Source organism: Dicentrarchus labrax, unplaced genomic scaffold (assembly GCF_905237075.1).
Source record: "Dicentrarchus labrax unplaced genomic scaffold, dlabrax2021, whole genome shotgun sequence".
Taxonomy (NCBI): domain Eukaryota; kingdom Metazoa; phylum Chordata; class Actinopteri; family Moronidae; genus Dicentrarchus; species Dicentrarchus labrax.
This window is the reverse complement of record NW_026136702.1, coordinates 735,001-742,006: the sequence shown is the minus strand read 5'-3', so window position 1 is coordinate 742,006 and position 7,006 is coordinate 735,001. Positions and strand designations below refer to the sequence as shown.

At 41.1% G+C, this 7,006-nt stretch overlaps 1 long non-coding RNA gene across 2 annotated transcripts in view; it reads right to left on the bottom strand.

The window, feature by feature from the left end:
* Positions 1–2,812: 2,812 nt before the first annotated feature.
* The window catches only part of LOC127377995 (uncharacterized), a 9,071-nt gene continuing 4,877 nt past the window's right edge, over positions 2,813–7,006 (bottom strand). Inside the window, exon 3 of one of the 2 annotated variants that reach the window (XR_007887793.1) lies at positions 2,813–2,881. This is a non-coding gene — a long non-coding RNA (uncharacterized LOC127377995). Of the gene's footprint in view, positions 2,882–5,010; positions 5,506–7,006 lie in introns of those variants that run through there. The other variant, XR_007887792.1, reaches the window with a different exon arrangement.

Below are 7,006 nucleotides of genomic sequence, written 5' to 3'. Positions count from 1 at the left end.
AGTGACTCTGCATCGACTGAAGAATTAATTTTAACATTAATGTGTTTGTTCATGAGGATGGTCTCTGCTATTTAAAGTCCTCCTCACATAACGTTAAAGAGCGGAAACGCTGGTCCGATGTCTGCAACTGCTCCTCCGCAGGTGAGTTAACTTACCTCCACACTGGTTCCGCTGTCTCTCGCATCGGCTCACTATAATGCCAGAGTCCCATCAGAAATTAATCAAATTTGACTTACCGTAGTTTTCCGCACACTTGCATAGACTGTAAACCAGCTATTGCGATATTACACATATTTAAACATACCACTCATAAATTCGGCATTGATTTAACACCAAAAGAACAACTCGTGTCCACAAAAAATAACTTTGAGAATCGGTTTGTCTGTTTTTCTCGCAACTTGCATCCATCAAGTACGCCAATGATGACGGTTAAGCGACGTGAGAACCAGGACACGATTGTAAAGACACAAATGCTGCTTGGTAAATTATCTAACAGCCGAATTTGTTGGAAGACACTTTATAATCTTTAAATTTATTTATTGGGACTATGTTTGATATGTAACTAAGCTCGCAACCAAAAAATGTTTAAATTAATAGATTTTTTGCATTGAGTTTGTCACAGCTGAACTGAACCTATTTGCAGGCTGGGTGCTTTAATTAACTAAAAAGTGTTGTGCTACAGAGTTATAGAATAACTGCAAAAGAACAAACTAAAGGACTGCATATTCCACGTAGTGTAGGCCTACTGCTCATTTCCCAATATTACAAATAACCCTGCAGAGCTCAAAGATGAGATCAGTTCAGATCTGCATGTAATACCAAACATACTTTGAATAAATGCATATCATCAGCTCACGTTACCAGTGTCCAAAGTACATCTTACTGTATGAAAACATACAGTAACAACTGTAAATGATAAGACGCTGGACTCATTTTTGCATAAAAAGCCATTTTTATTTGAAAACTAGCAGCAACAATACTGAGGGAAAGAAGTAATCAGATTACACTGAGCCATTTATTAGAAAAGTAGTTATTACATTTAAAGAGAAAAGGGGGATCTCTGTTGTGATTTAATTAAGGAGACAAAAATAAATTTACATGGGTTATATATGGCACTAAGTTCTGAATTGTACTGTCACATCATTTTTTGAAGTTCAAGTAGGTTATTCCTAAAATAATTTTAAGTAATCAGGTCATACATTAATAGAATGACTTTTAAATTTGTGAAATTAGTAGAATAAAGGGATGCAGAGGAGCATAAACCCATCTAGACTTATGGCCCCCTACAGGACAATACTGTAGATTAATAAATAGATTAAGAAAAGCCAATAATGCTTTAGAATGGATTACACTTTATATTTGTGGCTGCTATCACTGGGCGGAGGTCAGACGTAGTTCAACCGCGTCGTCATGTACCACCAGGTCACTGAATAGAAAAGTACATTTGAAGCAGCTAATCAGTAATCTGTAGTGGGCTGCGTATGAGTGACCCCGGCCTGTGAGCCCTGCCTATTCATCCGACTCCTTCCTCCCTCGGGACGGTGGTCGGTTTGGTTCCCAGGCAGAGAGAGTGTGTGTGGAAGAAGGAGAAGCTTTCACAGCGTAAGTAAAAATTATTTAAAACACACACACCTTGTTGCTAGTTTGGACCCCAGAATCATCCAGGTTTTCCTGGTCAATCATTGTCTCTGGTGTTCTGTTTCTAACACATTCTTCAGTGAAAACAGGAAATTACTGAATCCACATCTGACCTCTGTGAACGTCCGTGCAGGTGAAGTAGGCAGGTTTATATATGTGGATACTGAGCGAGCACATTTTCCTTTACCGCCCCTCCTTCACTTCCTATAGGAACCATTTAAATGAGGGTTTCTGTCGGCCTATCATATTCCCGTCCCTTACACAACTCTACCGACATTATTCAGTATATTCCACAGGGAGGCGCCGATGTATCAGCTGAACATCGCCATCAGTGTCCGATGTTTTTCTGTCACGTTAAACGTTGTGCTGGTTATTTCTAGCGATGCTCCTGGAGACTAATATCCCTGACGTTAGCAGCCTGCTCTCCTCGCAGGTCCACCGCGCTGAATGTGGTTACGCAACGTTTTATGCAAGTTTATTTCTGACACAACCTCATTTTTATTTTCTGGTCTTATGAGCTGCCATCTTTTTCCCCCTCACTGGTTTATATCCGGGCTGCAGTTCTGTGACTGTCTTCTGGAGCTGCTCCCCCTAGTGGCGGCTGTCTGTGTAACATCTTAGAGGCTTAAATCAATAAATTATTAATAGTTTAACCGACTGGCGAGGGTAGCAATGTCCAAACATTTAGTCGACTACGCGCTCACATTATTTTGTTATTTTCAACTTCGTATTGGAGTCGAATCAAATTGCGTGCAAATACCGAACTGATTTCTTCGGTATGTTTCTTTTGTTTCCCGCCATAAAAGGGCAAATAAATAATAATAATAATCAGTGTGTCCCTAATTCTATATGAATTAATTAATTCATATTAATGAATATATGAATTAATTAATGGTGACTTACTGCAGTTTCCACGCTCGTTCTCTGATTGTGTGTCGTAGCTGCAGAGATTACACAGGAAGTCCTTTAGTGGTGTGTGTGTGTGTGTGTGTGTGTGTGTGTGTGTGTGTGTGTGTGTGTGTGTGTGTGTGTGTGTGTGTGTGTGTGTGTGTGTGTGTGTGTGTGTGTGTGTGTGTGTGTGTGTTTGTGTGTGATCCAGGCCGTCTGTGTTGATCCAGGCCTCTTGGCTCTTTGTGTTTGAGGAGGGGTCTCCGGCCTCGCAGGGCTGACCTCAGGGTTGCCATGGAAACGGCAGGAGTGACTTCCTGAATTCTCGGCCCATCCCTCAATACATTACAGGGATCTGGAGCCGGGAGTGTGTGTGTGGGGGGGGGGGAGAAAGGGAGGAAAAGCCAATGGGATTATTCGTTGTATGTATATAAATGCTGTAAAAATGGACAGATTACAGACCCCAACACAATGCAGCTATAAAGGAAGTTAAATGAGGCGTCCTGTCGGGTTTTATGCACTTTAATGGCTTCACTAGTTTGCATTATTTTATCCTTTTAAGCCACGTTAATGTAATGAATGAGCTGGTTTCCCTTCAGTGTGTAGCTACGATGTCCATAACAACGTAAAGCAAATTCAAAGTCTAGAACAGGTAGTTGTACTTTCTGGGTCGGTGTCAACGGATTTTAGTTCCAGAATCGGGAAATGAGCTGTTTCAACTACTAATTCAAAAATAAGGGAACAAAAAAACAAACTTATTTAAAGATGTGGTTAGCCTAGCTTAGCTTAATGACTTTAAGTAGACTTTTAAGATGAGATCAGAAAACCTTTATTTGTCCCGCAATGGGGAAATTGCAGTTTGCAACAGCATACAGAAAGGACAGAATAAAAACTAACAAGAGCACAAAGAGTAGCTTATCAAAGATAAATAATGAAATAGAACAGCATTGAACAGACTGGTGTCAAACTGGTGTCAAACTGGTGTCAAACTGGTGTTTTCAAGTCTTTACACCTTGTGGTGTAATACTATTGCACATATTGAGAGTGTTCGTTGTGGAGCCTAACAGCAGCAGGAAGGAAAACAGATAACTTGGCTCCCTTCAAAGTTTAAAAGTCTACCAACACCTCTAATGAACTAATTGCACACATTGTGTAACTGTGATAACAACATGTGTGGTTTTAAGGGTAGTTAACTGCTGTTTCCCCTGCTTCCAGTCTTTAGCTAAACTAGCAGTGCTAATCACTCCTCGGCTCCAGCTCTGTACTTAACACATAAAAGTGGCATGAATCTTCTTATCTCACTCTCTGGAGGCAGAAAAGAGAATTTCCAAATATGTTGAATCATTTGTTTAAACCTCAAACAGTTGCACAGCAGGTGAGTGCAGAGATTCAAATCTAAACACAGACTTTATATGAGTACGTTAGGCATTCGTTGAGACAGACCAGGGTTTATTATCAACTTTTCCAACATTGTTGCTAAACATAGTTTCCTGCGAGCCCCCGATACTCTGCACCCGAGGGTGTCGAGGAACATTAACCCGCCGTTTTCGTCCTTTAGGAGTCTCAACAGTGTTAATAATCAGAGTTCTGGTTTCACGGGCCACTTGCTCTGTTAGCATTCGGGACCCTGATCGGAATATCCACCGGTCCGTTAAACTGCTGACAGAGACTGATACGCAAGGTCAACCCGTCAGAGAGAGAGAGAGCGCGCTGAACGAAGGAGGAAGGGAGGGCGTGAAAGGGAGGGCAGGATCTGTGCTATCAGATAAAGAGTGGAAACTTGTAGGAAAACTCGGGCCACACACACCGACACACACTGACACACTGACACAAAGGTCGCAGCCATTGGCAAGTGTTAATGAAGATAGATTAGACGTCAAGGGCGCAGATGTGGTCTTGTTTAACTTGGATTCAGATATTACTGAGTCAATCTCAGTCTTATTATGTGCTTAAATTGTCTGAGAAATTTTACAAACGTGCAGGAAAATCACGTTATTTGACATCAGAGCCGCGGCACAAGCTGTAAATGTAAAATCCACCGAGCTGAGCAGTAACTGGTGGAGCGCAGGTTTAACTTGATACTGAGTCACCCATTGCACTCAGGGGTGCCCGGTGGAGGTGACGGTGTGTGCAGATGTCAGGAAAGAGATGTGGCGTAGAGTGTTGTGAAGGGATTCTTTAAATATGAGATAATGTATGTTTCATTCATCAGAGAAGAATGGCGTCCCGCGCCCATTGTCTGATGACCCCCGGCAGCTTCCTGACTCTCATTTAGGAACCCAGGAAAGCTTTTCAGCGTTGTCGTTCAAGGTTTAGCTCTAGGCCAAAGTTTCTGCCCCTCAAGAGTCCTTGCTATTAAGATAGAGCCAGGAACTGCAGCGATGGATGTCTGCTAGTGGTGAACTGAACACCCCTCGCGTCAGTAAAGTGTGTAGGAGAAACTACGGTCAGTGTTTGCTTCGTCCGTTCTTCTGGGCTACTGTAGAAACGTGGCGGTTGAACATGGCGTACTGGAAGGAGTCTCATTCTAAGGTAATAAAATCACGACAATTATATTTTCAGGTGATTAAACACTAATGAAAACATACCTATGAATATTATATTTAATTTCTGCCAACAGATCCTTCTCAATGTTACACACTGGACCTTTAACTTATTATCTATTAAAGTAAAATAGTATTAGTACTGTTGATTTTATGGTTAAAGTTGGAGTTTTATTCCTTTCATTTTACCATATAAATACATGTTCTTACCATTGGAGCATCAAAGTTATTTTTAGGCAATTACTTCACAACTATTATTGTACACCCCTCTGAAAAGATCCAGAGGTCTGGACCTCGTTGACCTGGAGCAGAGGAAGTCGGGGTACTCTGGATTTGACGTTGTCGTCTGTTGCGTTGTTTATTGTCTGTGCAGAAAACAGATTTGTGCTGGCAGTCTGATCAAGGCCTAAAGTATCCGGTGTCTTGACGGTATTTTCTGGGAAGAAGTGCAAAGAAAGTGAAGTGGTTTACAGTTCAGGTTGGTTTGGAATAAACACGAGCTACAATAAATGGATCATTAGCATTGAGATTGAGAAAAAACAAGTACAATAAGTAAAGCTTCATGAACAGAGAACAATGTCCCACATGAACATTACATTTGAATACATTACACTTAAAGCTCTCGGATGATGAAAGACGAGAAAAGCTGCCGGACTTCAAAGGTTCACTTTGGCACAGGCAGAGGTCATGTGAAGTGCCCGGGTCCTTGATACACTGTACCTTTTCTAATGGTGTTTAACCTGGCACACTGTGCTTCTCTCATTGTGTTGCTGTATTTGTAATGTTAGAGAAGGGCCTCTTGAGTGGATGAAAGGACACACAGACACGGTGCTTGCTGTACTTTAAAGGTTTCCTCTGTAGCAGTTTTAAACATCAATATATCACCATTGAATTCAACTGTCACCTTGGTGTATTTACTGTACACAGATCAGACCGCGATAGCCTCCACCTTGCATCAGTGACACTGGTTGTTTCTCTAGAGGACACTTAACCCCGCTGCTTCCTCTTCCAAAGACAAGTTTGTGTCTTCTGTCAAAGTTTTTAAAACGTTAACGCAACCAGATCTACGTTTGTATGTCTGTGCAAACAGAACAAAACCTGTAAAATACTTAAGGACAGTTTCTTTCAGAAGGCCCTCTCTGTCGTTATTCACCTGTTATTCAAACCTGTTTTGTCGTAAGCAAAATGCCACCTTCATTTCGGCAGCGAGCGGTGTCAAGAGTTGAGATTTAATCGAGCTGCCGGTTGGATTGCGTGAAAGCCAAACTGTAAAAGTGGTCCTTAGTCATGCACTAGCAGGTATGTACTTCTGATAAGACGAGCTCCGTTAAATAGGCTGATTTCTGAACCGCATTTGGTTTTGACATTCAGAGCGTACAGCGAGGAACAGCACGAACTCTCTCAATTCAAACTGCAGAAATTCAGCCGTATTTCTAAAGAGGAGCAAAGACTGTACACTCCACGTGTTTTTCAAAATAAAATGTCTGTGTATTTGTCTGCTGATGTTCTCTTTAAGGTTTGTGACTAATCATTTATCCCAAATAGTTTAATTAACAATTTACACAAGTAGATGTGGAGGTTTTGGTTGTAAATTATAGTCAATATGGACTTTTTGACTGACGATATATACGATATCTAATTATGTCCTGTCTCGACTTATCGTTAAAGAATGTCGTGATTTATTGTTTTGGTTGCGTGGTTTTATTTAACAAATATATTTTAATGTCTGAATATCCTTAAGGATTTAAAGTCCATTAGTCTGAGACAAAACAATAATATTGTTGATAGCAATGATTCCTGGGACATTGTATCGTCCAGTAAAAGTAGTAAAAGTGTCTCTCTCTCTCTCTCTCTCTCTCTCTCCACTCTGTGTGTTAGCCGGTTGCCAAGCACTAAGAATCTGGGGAATGCAGGATTGCAATGTTCTGATAAAGTTT